Consider the following 13,906-nt stretch of genomic DNA (forward strand, 5'->3'; position numbering starts at 1 on the left):
GGCCAGGCCTACGAGAGCAGCCCAACGTAAGACCCCTTCACCGGAAGTGGACGTTGGGCCTCCTGAAACTGATGTGGGCCCCAGGACCCAGAGGGGTCCCACAGGACCAGCCGAGAGGGTCCTTGACTGCTGATAGGCCTTATGCTAAGTTCCAGGGAGGGTGTGAACCACCGTGGAACCTGAGGATTCAGGGACCCTCAGTCCTTTCACTGGGGGTAAGAGGTTGCCTCTCCCCTGCAATCCCCAATTCTTTGCGGGCCCCCACAATATGCTGGCCCTCCACAAGCAGCGGGGTGGCAGGAAGCACGGGTCTGTCCTCAAGGAGCCTCCACCCCTGCGAGAGACACAAACACCAGCATCAGCTTGAGCCTCAGGGCAGACACAGTGCCACGGGCCTCTACCGGCTGGACCGATCCGGGGTAGCGTCCTCAGGGGCGAGGCGCCCACACCGGGTCCTGAGAAATGACTGTAGTTGCCTGTGCTTTTCGCTTCCTGGGCCTCGGGTCTTGTTTTCACGCCTTGGTTGGAGGAGGGTGCGCTGCTGTGTTAATAAGCCTTGTCCTCCTTCGAAAACTCTTCCCAGTGATCAGGATCTGAAGGAAGCGCCTCTTCAGGGCAGGACCAGAGACAGCACGGACTTTACTCCCGCTGCACGGCCAGGACCACGGTCAGGTGCAGCCAGGGGGGGACGCGGGTTCCATCTCTGCATCCCCCACGCCCAGGTCCCTCTCCTCGTGAAGACGGCATGCGTCTCAGTCAGACGGTGCCCAGGGGTCATGTCCTCGGCAGGGTGATGGCCCACAAAGCCACGAGGAGTCTCAACCCCGTGACATTGCAACATGAGACGACTTAATTTTCCTCCAACCGCTGCCTTCCGACTGGTCTTGTTAAACCTCTCTTTCCGTCCTGTGGGCCAATTCCATAAGTTTGAGGACACATTTATTTCAGTGTCCCCACTGTAGGGCTGGGGGCGGGGAGGAGAGGGAAGTAAGGAAGATGGCAGATAGACGGAGGGGGCAGGTGCTCTGTCTCCCGAGGACGCAGGAGGGTGCAGGGTCAGACGCAGGGTCAGACGTCCCCTCCCCACTGCCAGGCCTGGCTCATCCATTGACTGGGGAGCAAAGGAGGGAAAGAGACCTTTGTCTCCTCACACGACTGGCCGCTGCCCAAGGCCTCTGCCTGTTGTGGGTGCTGCTTCTCGGGCTCACAAGGACTGGCTTGCACAACTTCCGTGCAGGTGCACCTCTGAGCCACCACTCGCCCCAAATCTACGGTCTGTGAGGCTGATGACACTGACCTATCTCCTCTGACACCCCTGAGGCTGAGACAATCCTAAAAGACCAATTTGTCACTCGATTGGCCCCAGATATTCAGAGAAAACTGTAAAACCCGACTGTTGGTCTGGAAGGGAGCCTGGAGGAGCTCTTACGAGCTGCCAACTGGGTATATTACAACCAAGATCAAGAGAAGAATAAAAAATAAAAAAATAAAAATAAATTTAAAAAAAAAAAACACAGAAAAGGAGGCTTAAAAAAAAAAAAAGAATCCGAGGCCTTAGTGGTGGCCTTACGTACTAGGTCAGACCGGACGTCCCGAGGTCCTGGTACCAAGTGCCATTTATACGGCCATTCAGAGCACTGAAGTGAGACTGTCCTCAGAGGGGACAACCAAAATGAAAACCCCATAAGCCAGGCCCTTTGCGCGGAGACAACCGCTGGAGATCTGAAGGCCCTCGGGGCCTGACCGGGGCCTGGGGCTCTTCACGGTGGCTCCCCTAAACCAACTGTCCATCAGAAACCCAGAGCCTCGAGTGACTCTCAACATGGAAGGAAAACTGGTTGAGGTCCTTCTTGACGCCGGAGCTACCTTCTCTGTCCTCCTTTCTGCTCCAGGCCAGCCGTCCACACGCAGGAGAACAGCTAGAGGCATCTCCGGAAAACTTACACCTAAGTTTTTCTCTCAGCCCCTGGGATACCTATGGGGAAAACTAATGTCTGCTCCTTCTTTCTTGGTGAAACCAGACGGCCTTCCTCCCTTGCTAGGAAGGCACATTGTAACTGGATTAGAGACTACACACTACTGACTCCAGAACAAATGAACAATTGTGTGCGCGTTTGGAAATTACTGGATAGTGTAGGCTGTAGATACCAGGGCTCGGGAAAATAGTTTGCCTGCTATATCAATGATTAAATGAGACTCAATCCCACCTACTCTCCCCCCCACCTCGAAAAAATAAACTGGGGTCTGACTCCAGCCCTTGGAATGGTTGCAAACAGAGCGGGGCATTTACTATTGCCGGGCTCACAGAGCTAAAAGATCATTAAAACACGGCATCAGGCTTTTCATTTAGGGAGGGACAAAACTTATCAAACGGCCCAAAGGATGTTTACTAAAAAAAAAAGGCGTCAAGGACAGTTCTGCGAGTAGTAACAGCCTGTAAAGTGTCTTAGAAACAATCCTTCCAACCACAGACTTGCTCCCCCAGACCATCAAGGAACCAGAGACTATCCAGGAAAGACTAACGATTAGGTTTCCCTCATCTGCCAAGGTCAAAGGAATTCCAACGCCTGTGGGTGCGGATTGATACTTTTACTAATTGAGTAAAGGCCTCCCCCTACAGGACAGTTCCTCGAGTGCGAACCCAACTGAGCGGTGTCAGAAGGAATTAAGTTGCTTCCTGGAAAAAAAAAAAAAAAAAAAAAAGCCTCGCTGTCACGACTCTACTCTCTGTCCGGGGATATCCTGCTCCACTGAGGGAGGCAATGGCCTCATTTTTGGTGGCTCTTTTCGGAATGTGGAGACTTGAATAAGTCTTGCTTTGGGATAGACCCCCCGTCCCTAATCCCAAGCGGCTAGAGAAGTCCCGCTCGGTACCTCCCAGCAAACGCTGTCTACTGTGGACATGAAGGCTCCCCCATGGCGGCCAGGCCTCTCCCGGTCCTGGGCCCTGGGCTCCGCAACAGCTTTGAGTGGTTTCTCCCCGCGATTGTTGTCTACTTTTGACAACAAATGTGCTGCACCGCCCCCCCCCCCCCACCCGCCGGTTCCCCAGCTCTCCGGACACTGACCCACTACGTGCCCCGAGGGTCAATCCAGTTCTGACCCTCCTTGTGCATTTGGTGCCGGGTGAACTGGGGGGACCCGGGGCCCGGGGCCCTGACCCCTTCCGTCCCAAAGGTGTCACTGAACGCTCTTGGCCTCATCACGAGAAAGGACTCAAGGTCAGACACACAACCCACAGCACGGCGGGTGGTGACGCAGGGGAGGCAGAGAGAGGGCGTAGGCCTCACGCACCCACCCACCGAGTGAGCCAGAGTGTGGCCAGCTCTTCCTCCCAGGCGCTCAGGTTTCTGTCTTGGGAGCGGCTGTTCACTAGAGGACGGGATATTCGGGACTTGGGGCGGGAGGTTTGGCGCCTTCCCTTCCTCGTTTGCTCCGGGGCTCCTGTCATGGCGCCACCCCCTTGGGCCCGTCTGGGGTGACGGGGCTTCCCGAGGAGTCCGGACACCCGGCAATCATGGTTTCGCAGCCTGTCTGCAGCCCTGAGCCCAGTCACGCTGACACAAACAATTAACCTTCACAGGCGTGTTGAGGGGAAGGGGGGAAGAAGGCTCCGGTTCTCAGCAGGGTTTGTCCAGCAGAGGCCCCTGAGGCTCTCCGTCCCTCAGCCGCGTCCTGGCGGGAACCCCAGGAAGACCCCCGGGTACCTGCGTCTCCTCCACTTGAGATGTTTCCGCACGGCCAACGCGCGTCCTCGCCTTCGTGGGAAGCCGGGAGCCCCGCGGGGAGCTGGCACCCGACTGAGCCCTCAGGTCTGCGCGCCTTGGGCTCCCGGCCCCAGCTCTCTGCGCCCCTGGCTGCTCCCGGCTCCGGCTCCGATCCCGCAGAGGCAGCACACCATTCCGCTGAGACCCAGGGAACTCCGGAAGGGAGTGCATCAGTCACACGCGGTGTCCCTCCCGGGGCCCTTAAGGGAAACGAACGGGGCACCCGTTCCAAAGGAGCGCCCAGCTCGGGTGAGGCTAAGACCAACAGATCGGCAGGAGGGGACGAGCTGTCCCTGAAGGGGGATGGCCTCCTGAGTGACTGAAGTCGGAAGGCTCACTGGGTGCGGGCCCCCCCACCCCGTTGTGAGGCTCTGCGACAGCCCCTGGGGACTCAGCATCTGAGTAAGACCCGTGGTCAGAGCCAAACGTGGGCGCTTTTCGTTGGGCTCAGACTGTTTCCGATAAGGAGACCTGTTAAAGGATGAACACGACTGTCCGGGCCAGCATCTCATCGGGGTGTCGCAGGTGGCATCCTTTGCTGAGGCTGCTTCCAGGGGCTGGCACCGCAGGGGCCCCCTAACAACCCGGAGACTCAGAGCCACTGGGGCAGGTGGCTGGGATGGGGGCGCGGGGTGCCAGCAACGTGGCTTAAGGAGTCGGCGAGGGGCAAGAAGATTCCTCTGTTTGAAGATAAACCGTGATTCTATCTGGCCAAATGGAGACGTTAGGAAGCAAAATTTAGGATTAGGAACGAAGACCTTATTTTCCAGGCCAGGGAACCTTTCAAATGTCGAGGGAAGGGGCTCACCACCACATTCCAGAACACCACGTGTGTGAAATGGTCAGACTAGAAGAAGGTATCCAGGCCTGGAAACGTTTTCAATTCAAGAGATCTTTCGTTCATTGTGTCCTGTCCTAGATCTCAGACTTTTCATTCCTTGTAATCAACGATACCATGTCCTGACGGTCGATACTTGCCTTGCAGATGCTGGGATGTAAATCCAGCCGGTAGAATCACCAGCACGCCCAGCCATCTGTTCATGGTAGTCAAGACTGGAAACTTCCCAAGTGCCCATCTGCAGTCACGTGGACATGTTCACATGAAAAAATACATAATGCAGAACGTAGAATGAATAATCTACAATGTCCATGAATGAACTTCACAGACCCGTTGACCAAAAGAAAAGAGACACAAAAGAGAATTCGTTTTGGGAGGGGTGGCGGGGCAGGGGGGGGCGGGGGTGAAGGTTTATGGAAGGACTTGGTTTATGCCAATTACGGGGACTGGGTAAGCAATTCGTAAATCCGTAGGGCAGGCACTCAGATAAGGCGGGCCAGCAGGAAGAGACGCTGGCAACAGAATTAAAAGTATAGATGAAACAGAAAGTCGGTTCTTTGAAAGTTACAACAAAACTGACCAGTGTTTAGCTACATTGACTAAGAAAAACAAAGAGAGGAGAAGCAAACGATGAAAATGAGAAGTGAAAGTGGGGACATTATTACAGATTTTATAGAAATAAAAGCAATTGCAGGAGAGTACTCCGAAAAAGCATACTGGGTAAAGCTAGATTAAGTGGACGGATGTCTAGAAACATCCAATCGGCCAAATAGAAAACATGAAGCTACAAACATGTGAACAGACCCGTAACCGCTGAGATACTGAAGCAGGAATCCAAACCATCACAACAAAGAAAAGCCACCCCAGATGGCTTCACGGGGGAATGCCACCAAACGTTTAGAAACGTACTTTTGGTGGCCGGAGGGGGGTTGTGGGGATGACAAAGGATGTTGATTTAGACTTGACCCCTTGAGACTGTCATACATGGAAAAATACTTCCTTTAAAGTGGGGGAAATAGTCATCAGATTGGCGTCACCTCCTCCCTCCCCTTTGGCACGGCTCTTCCAGTGGGTCCCCTCGAGTCCCCGGAGTGTGAGGACCGGGGTCGCCTCCTGGCACCTGCCCGTTTCTAGGTTCGCTCCTTCTGGAAAGCTGTCCGCTCTTCTGACCGGAGGCTGTCTGCCGGCCCCCTTCGCAATCCCAGCAGCCGCCCTCAGGAAGTAGGAAACGGCGGGTTGTCCAATCCTGATTTCAGATGTGCTGCCAGGCTTCACGAAAATCTCGGTGGGCAGAGGAAGGCCTTCTCTGTGCATCGGTGTTCACAGCAGCGTCACCCACGATAGTCAGGGAGCACCGACCGGGATAAATGCCAACAAGTCTACACACAGAGGCAACGTATTCAAACTACAGAAACACAGAGATAGAGAAAAAAAATCCTGAGAGCTGCTACAGGGGGAAAGAAATTACCTACAGAGGAGCAAAGATAAGGATTACAGCCGCTTCCCCCTCAGGAAATGTGCAAGCAAAAAGAGCGGAGTGAAATATTTCGTGCTAGAGATAAACACATTTATCTAGAATTCTGCACCCTGTGAAGTCATCCCTACAGAGTGGAGAAGATATAAAGATTTCCCCAGAGAAAATATTAAGAGCATTCGTGGCCAGCGACCCATCTAGCAAGAAACGTTAAGAGAAATTCTTCAGAAGAAAGGAATGATACAGATCAGAAACTCAGATCTATGTGAGAAAGACCATCAGAGTAGAAATACATGAAGGTAAAATAAAAACTTTCATTTTTCTTACTCTAAATTGACCTGACTGATAACAGGGTGTTCAACATAAAAATACCCACAACATACTAGATTATGTATGTTGTATATCCATGTGTGTATATACATATATTTGCTTATGTATGTGTGAAACAAATGACAACAAGGATACAAGGAACAGGAGGGAAGAATTAGGATTATTTTGCTGTTATAAGGTACTCACACTTCCCGTAAAGTGACACAGTGTTTTGTTTTGCTTTGTTTTGAGAGAAAGAGACAGAACGCGGGAGGGGCAGAGAGGGAGGAAGACACAGAATCCCAAGCAGGCTCCAGGCTCTGAGCTGTCAGCACAGAGCCCGACGTGGGACCCGAACCCACAAACCATGAGATCACGACCTGAGCCGAAGTCGGACGCTTAACCGACTGAGCCCACCGGGCGCCCCTGACACAGTGTTATTTGAAAGTGGGCTTGGGGTAGTTGCAAATATATATTGCAAACTCTAGGGTGACCAGTAAAAAAAAAAAGTAACAAAAGAAGTATAACTGATATGCTAAGAAAGGAAATAAAATAAAATAATATAATATAATAATGTGAAGTGCTCAATTGAAGCCACAAAGGACAGAAAAAGAGTGGAAGACAAACACAGGAACAACAAACAAAGGCACCAAACAGAAAGTAGTAACAGCTGTGCAAAATATTAATCCAGCTATACCAGGAATCAGCCCAAATACCAATGGTCTAAATGCACCAATTAAAAGACAGAGGTTGTCAGAGTGGACCAAGAGACAAGACTAAACAATATGTTGTCTACAAGAAACCCACTTGCAACATAAAGACACATATCGACTAAAGGTAAGTGAATGGACACAGACACACCAGCCAACGTTAGAACAAAGGGAGCAGGAGTAACGTGTTAAAGTCAGAGCTGACTTCAGAGCAAGGAAACCACCAGAGATAGAAAGGAGCTTCATAGAATGACAAGGGGTTCGATTCTCCCTTGACAAAAGGGGCCAATGCTTAGTGTGAACATGCCTCACAGAGCATCAAACCACCTGGGACAGAATGTAAGAGAATTGCAAAGAGGAACAGGTGAATCCATGATCGTGTTCGGAGACTTCGTGTCGGAAATGGTCCAGCAGGCAGGAGATCAGTGAGGACACAGCCGAGCTGAACAGCGCCATCAAGCAAATGGATATCATCTACATCTTCAGACCGCTTACCCGACAACAGCAGAACACACGCTCTTCTCAAGGTCACACGGGACATACACCAAGACAGACCACATTCTGGGCCATACAACACACCTTACCACATTTGAAAGCATTCAAGTCAGACAACGTCTGCTCTCGGGCCCCAACAGAATTGAAGTAGCAATCGATAGCAGAAAGATAGCTAGAAAATCCCCCCAAAACCCGGAGACTAAACAACACACTTCTCAATGACACATGGGGCAGAGACAATGTCTCGGGGAAAAATGAAAAACATCTTGAACTGAATGACATGAAAACACACTGCTTCATACAGTGAAAGAAGCGCTTAGAGAAATTTAGAGCATTGGATGCATATTATTTGCAAAGAAGAAAGATCGGAAGTAAATCATCTAAGATTCCATCCTAGGAGAGTAGAAAAAGAAGACCTAATTATCCAAAGCAAGCAGAAAAGAATAATAAAAATTAGAACAGAAATTAAAGACAGGAAATCAATGAAACTAAAAGCTGGTGCTTTGAAAAGATCAATAAAATCAGTAAAAATCGATCAGCCTCTCACTAGACTAAGGAAAACAAGGGAAGGGACACAGATTCGTGATAGCAGAAATGAGAGAAAGGACAAGACGATAGATCCCAAGGACAATAAAGGGATGTTATGCACAATCTTTATACCCACAATTCAGATAACCTAGACGAAATGGACCGATTGAAGTTGTGAAGACAGAATTTGCCAAAATTCACACAAGAAGAAACAATGACCCTCAATAGGCTTCCACGTGTTAAAGAAATGGAATCAGTAAGTAATACCATTCCAAAACAGAAATTTCAGGCCCAGGGAAATTCACAGTGAATTCTGCCAAAGATCTAAGGAAGAAATAATACCAATTCTCTACAATCTCTTTGAAAAGACAGAAGCAGAAGAAACGCTTCCAAACTTAGTGGGGGGAGCGTCATCTTAACATCAGGATCAAACAAAAGACACAGCCGGAAAGGAAAACCACAGACTGTCATCTTTATGAACACAGATGCAAGAATCCTCAGCAAAATACTAGCAAATTGAATCTAACAACGTATCAAAAGAATTATACACCGTGACCCAGTGGGATTTATTCCAGGTGTGTAAGGCTGGTTCCAGATCCAAAATCACTTAATGTAATCCATCACACCAACAGGCTAAGAGAGAAAACGCGCATGATCAGAACGGTAGCCGCAGAAAAAGCATTTGACAAAATCCAACTCCCTTTCGTGATAGGAACTCTCGGTCAACGTCTCTACCTTCTACTCAGTTTTGCTGTGAACCCTAAACTGCTCTTTAACAAGTCTATTGAAAAATAATAAATGCGTATATTAGAAAAGAAAATGGTTAATGTGTGTGGAATTGTGTGAAAGGGAGTGAAGTTTTGAATTTCAAGCTGGGCAGGGAATAGATTGAGAGCCACTCCCGGGAGCATGTGGAGGGTGGGGAAGAACGAGATCATTCTGATGGTGGTCATGGTTTTAGCATAAGGCTCATAGAATTTAAACACTTAAAAATGTCTGGGAATGGGATACCTCCTAACCTCAGCATGGTGCTTGTTTTGGATCAAGTTTAAAATGCAGTTGTGGACCCTGACTACGCAAACCTGAGTAGAGAGAAGACCCCGGACTTTTAGGAACCAACGCTGATGAACGCAGGAAACCTAGGTGAGCGCCACCAGCCCAGCCCTCATGCGGGGGTTTCTGTGGTGTAGCGGTTATCACGTTCGCCTCACACACGAAAGGTCCCTGGTTCGAAGCCAGGCAGAAACATACCCAGGGCGGAATAAACCCTTTTCTCTTGCAACAAGCCAATGCCGTGTTTCACATAGACACCTGTCACCCTTCTGACCCAGCCTTCTATTCGCTTTCATCTATGGTCTCCAGTGCACCGTCTCCATCCCTTCCTGTCCCGAGTTAGAGAAGTCATGGGGACACCCCGAGACAGGGTGTCTGTTTTGTGCGCCCGGTCACCAGGCCAGGTGACGCTGACGGGGACCTGGAAGGAGGAGTTGTTTGGGAAAAGAACATAAGCCAGAAAAATACGTCAGGTGGAGAGAAGGCCCTCTCACCGAGTTTGTTTTCACAGTTCTTACAGCGCGACGGTTTCTCAAGTGCCACGTTCTCCAGTCAGTACCCTCCAGCTCCCGGGGCTTCTAAAAGCACCGGGTCTCATTGACCGTCACCTTGGACTGCATTCCACCTTCAGGAGTCCTTTAAAATCCAGTCTTTGGGCAAAAAAACCAGACTCCCCAAAGAGGGCCAGCGTCACGGCTGGCAAACCACACGCCCGACTTCATGTTCTACCTGGTTTGAAATTCTCAATGACTTTTCAACAGAAAGCCCTGCGTTTTCATTTCACGCTGGGCCCACAAATCCTGTCACGCGTCCTCCCGAAAGCTCACAAAAGGAGCGGTCGTGCCACCTCTCTGGTCCTTCCGGGGAGGAGCAAGCAGCTGAGAACAGTGCCACCCCCTGCTCGACGACGAATGTCGTGTGGAGGAGGGGCTGCCTTTGCAGACTGGACCGCCTTAAGGGGCATCCTCGCACATCAAAAGGAAAAGATCGGCTAAGACATTAAAATTCTATTCTAGGATTTGATTTTGTTTTTCCCAGCGTTTTACTTTGATCTAAGTACTTCCAGTCCCAGCTGCCTCCAGTCGCCTGTTAGACTTCTTGTTTTCTGTTTTGGTTGGTTCCATCGCCATTCTTCTTACTCTTCCAAGATTCCATCACGTCACTGTACTTTTCAAAATATTCTGCGGTGTCCGAGAATCCACAATCACGGGAGAAGGAGGGGTGGTCATCGCGGCACTCGGTTTGCACAACATGCACGGTTTGTCTCTTTTTCTTGCCTTCTTTGTGGATTGCCTTAAAAGCAAAATGCTGAGACCGCGAGCTTCTTTGGGAAATGTGGAGCGTAGCTATAGAGGTTTAAAATTAGAAAATTACGGCTCGCGTCTAGTTCACAGCATAGCTTTGCCAATTCATGGTGAATAATCTTGTCAGTCTTCTACAAAACGCCTCAGACAGGCAGACTCGACATGTGAGGCTTCCATCAGGTATAAAACCCAAGTTCTGATTTGTTTTGTTTATTTTTTACCCATTGCCTGTATTTGCCTTGAACAATCTCGCTTTGTAAAACCTCAAAGAGGAAGGCCCCGCTGGGATTCGAACCCAGGATCTCCTGTTTACTAGACAGGCGCTTTAACCAACTAAGCCACGGAGCCCGATGTCCCATCCCTCCCTGACGCATGTTGTTTTATGAAATGTCACACCTTCATCTACTTGGAGCCCAGGATGGGGTCATCGACACCGGGGAAAGCTCCTTCCTCGGGGAGGAATCCTCGAGTAGGATTGTCCTTAACTCGAACACCTATGTACCTTGGGGGCTCCCTGCCTCCCAGCAGACGGGCACAGGAGGCACGGGGCACGCTGTGTACACACTCTCGTGCAAAAGGAACAAAACAGGAGGCACACGGCTCCACGGCGATCCTAGGCTCCGGTGGGCACATGACGCTTCCTGATTAGGACTCAGCGGTGCTGTCTGGGAATCAGTCTCCCGGACCCTTGGCTGCGCCCTCGGGATCAGCCATCCTACTGGTGGGAATTTTCTCCTACTTGCAGCTGAAGAGTCGCCTTAGCCGACCTCCTGCCTGTAGTGTGGCAGGTTCCAGCCCCTCTCTTCATTTTCTTTTTCTTTTCGTTTTTCCAGGTCCTCTGTCCCTTTAGTTCAAGCTGCGTTCAACCACCCTGCTCTTTAAAGACCTGCGATCTCGTGAACGTTGTTGGAGTTTATTCTTGTATAGTGGGAGTTGGCAAACGGTGACCCATAGGACAAATCTGGCCAGCTACCTGTTTTTGTCAAGTTTTATTGGAACACGGCCACACGTATTCTTTTCACATCATCTGCGGCCACCTTCCTGCTTACAACAGCAGATTTGAGTAGCTTCGACAGACACTGACTGTATGGTCCACTGGCCCATTGAAAAAGAAGTTGGCCAACCTCTGTATTAAAAAAGCCACATTCGCAGACCTCATGCAAATAAGCCCTTGTTTGCCTTGGCTTCCAACTGAGCTGCCGTGGCATCACACCCGCAAGAGTTGTGCTTTTGTGGATGGGACGGGCGGGGCAAGTCCTTAAGAGGCTCAGAGGTTTTTCTGCTGAGATACCGCCTTAACTCCCTTTGGAGTGCCAACGAAAGATTTTACAATCACGCCTGTGGCTTCATCTTGAGGCCACATTTTCTGACAGTGCTCTGGATTTAATTCTTGCCTGAAAGTCATTTCTTTCTTAACTTCGGCATCGCTTTTCATCGCGCAGCCGCTGGGGATGACGAACAGCTTGTCTTGCAAGCCCTCTGAGTTGTGGCTCGCTTGTGTTTGACAGTCCTCCCCTTCACTGAAGCCTGAGCAGCACCTTCGCAGTTCCGCCTGGAAATCTCTCTAGCTAAACTGGTCCGTGGGACTGGTTTTCATGTCGTGACACTGCAGGCCCTGGCGTTTCTAAATCCCCTACTGCTTCACGAGGAATCCCTTTTCCTCCAGGTTCAAGTAATATTTTCCGCAGGATCCATTTGTGCCTCCTGTGGCTTACCTGGATCTTTTATGGGGGGGGGGGGATCCAAACCTAAGGTTATGCCTTGGTATGGACCCCACCTGATGCCCCATAAGTTAGGATGTCTCCTCAGGAGAGCTGGTGGGAACCATTTTCAGCGCTTTGTAAGCAGCTTACTCTTTTCCAGTGGCTCCTTTCCCAGCCTCCTGGAGTTTTAACCTCCCCTTGAGCGTGAATCAATATTCCGCCCCGAAGGCACAGCCAGCCCGGAGCCCTCTCCGTGCGCGGCTTTCTCCTCTCCAGTGTCCTGTGCCCCCTGTATCCTGACTGCTTTGGCCTCCTTGAGATGCTGTTTGTGCTCCCAATGCGGGGACCCCGCCTGGCTCTGAATCGCCCTCCGCCCTCGCCCTCCGCCGTGCTGGGGCTAGAAGCTGCCTCTAGGCCCTAAGCTACAACCTTTGTGAGACTCACCTCTTCCGTCCCCCTGCTGCCGGGGATGGGGGCCCTGCACTGACAGCAAATGTCACAATTCCTGTCCGGCCTCCTTGTTGCCCACGAGGGAAGCGCAGCTCCTACAGGCACGCATCCTTCACGGGTGGAGGCGGAAGCCTGCGTCCCTGTCGTCCTACTTGCCCATTTCCTTCTGACCTTGCTGCTGTTCGTGGCTTTTTGCTGCGGTATCATCTATCTATCTGGCCCTTGCTACTTTGGGACAACTTAAATACACTCACCCATCATCCCATTTATCTATTTATATTTCTCTCATGTCCTTTATTTTACACATTCTCCGTTGTAATGGAAGCAAATGCTAGAGTTTTATGTCTTTATCGACTGTGCTTTTGAAGTGGTTTGAAGTTCTTCTCCTCATAGACTTCTGGTAGCTTTATTTTTTACTTTCACATTTGGGAACTAAACTTACTAGCTGATTCTACTGTGTAGCCCGTGTTCAGAACAACAGTAATGGAATGCTCTGGGAACCTTTGTGTCTGTCCATACCTGTAGGATGCGATCTCTGATCTGGTTTTTTTTGTGGAAGCAGCAGTCGTGTCCAACCCCAGCCTCAGCCCAGTTCTCACCCCAGCGCTGAGACGTCTGGGTTTCCTTCTGGGCTTGTTAAGTGCAGGACCCTTGGGCCCGGTCTCCTTTCTAGGAGTTGAACCTTGATCTGGCCGGAGACAGAACCCAGAGCCGGCCAACCGGAGGACTTGAGGGGGCCACTCCTTGTGGGTGAATTTATCAGCCAAAGAGAAAGATCTGAATGTGGATCCGGTCAGTCTGAACATTCAAAACGAGGGTTGGGTCTCATCAACGGAGATTCGGGAAGAGTCATCTCTGCTTGTCCGGTAGGGCAGACATGACCCCCTCACACTGTGGTGCCTCCCTTCGGTTCCCTGAGGGCCGTGTCACACGCTAGGTGTTGGGTAGCGCCCTCCAGATCTCATTTCAGCTCAGGAGACCCCAAATGTCCCATCGGATCCGTACCTTCCCCGCGACGACTTGCAGCGCCCTTGACGGAGTGTGGTCCGCAGACGGAGGAGGGTGGTCACCCGAGTGTGCCCGGTGGGGTTGGCATTCTCGGGGCCCCCCCTATACCGGAGGTGCGGGGTCCCACCCTCCGCTCCTTCGGGGACACACTAGGCTGGCAGTTACAGCCCCTTGCCATTAAAATCGGAGTCACGCATGTGAACTGTGTCCGCTAGGGATTTCCGAATCTACCGCCAGGGCGAGCTCGTTTAACCTCACGTCCCTTGG

The 13,906-nt window shown here is 50.9% G+C and overlaps 1 protein-coding gene and 2 non-coding genes across 3 annotated transcripts in view; 2 read left to right on the forward strand and 1 right to left on the reverse strand.

Annotated features, from left to right (window-relative positions):
* The window catches only part of LOC109252608 (histone H2B type 1-C/E/F/G/I), a 490,736-nt gene that overhangs the window by 23,818 nt on the left and 453,012 nt on the right, over window positions 1–13,906 (forward strand). The window lies entirely within an intron of this gene.
* TRNAV-CAC (transfer RNA valine (anticodon CAC)) lies at window positions 9,297–9,369 on the forward strand. The gene has a single exon. It is a non-coding gene; the product is annotated as a tRNA-Val (tRNA).
* On the reverse strand, window positions 10,753–10,826 carry TRNAT-AGU (transfer RNA threonine (anticodon AGU)). The gene has a single exon. It is a non-coding gene; the product is annotated as a tRNA-Thr (tRNA).

The sequence above is a fragment of the Panthera pardus genome, unplaced genomic scaffold, assembly GCF_024362965.1.
Source record: "Panthera pardus isolate Hobbes unplaced genomic scaffold, ASM2436296v1 HiC_scaffold_17, whole genome shotgun sequence".
NCBI classification, from domain to species: domain Eukaryota; kingdom Metazoa; phylum Chordata; class Mammalia; order Carnivora; family Felidae; genus Panthera; species Panthera pardus.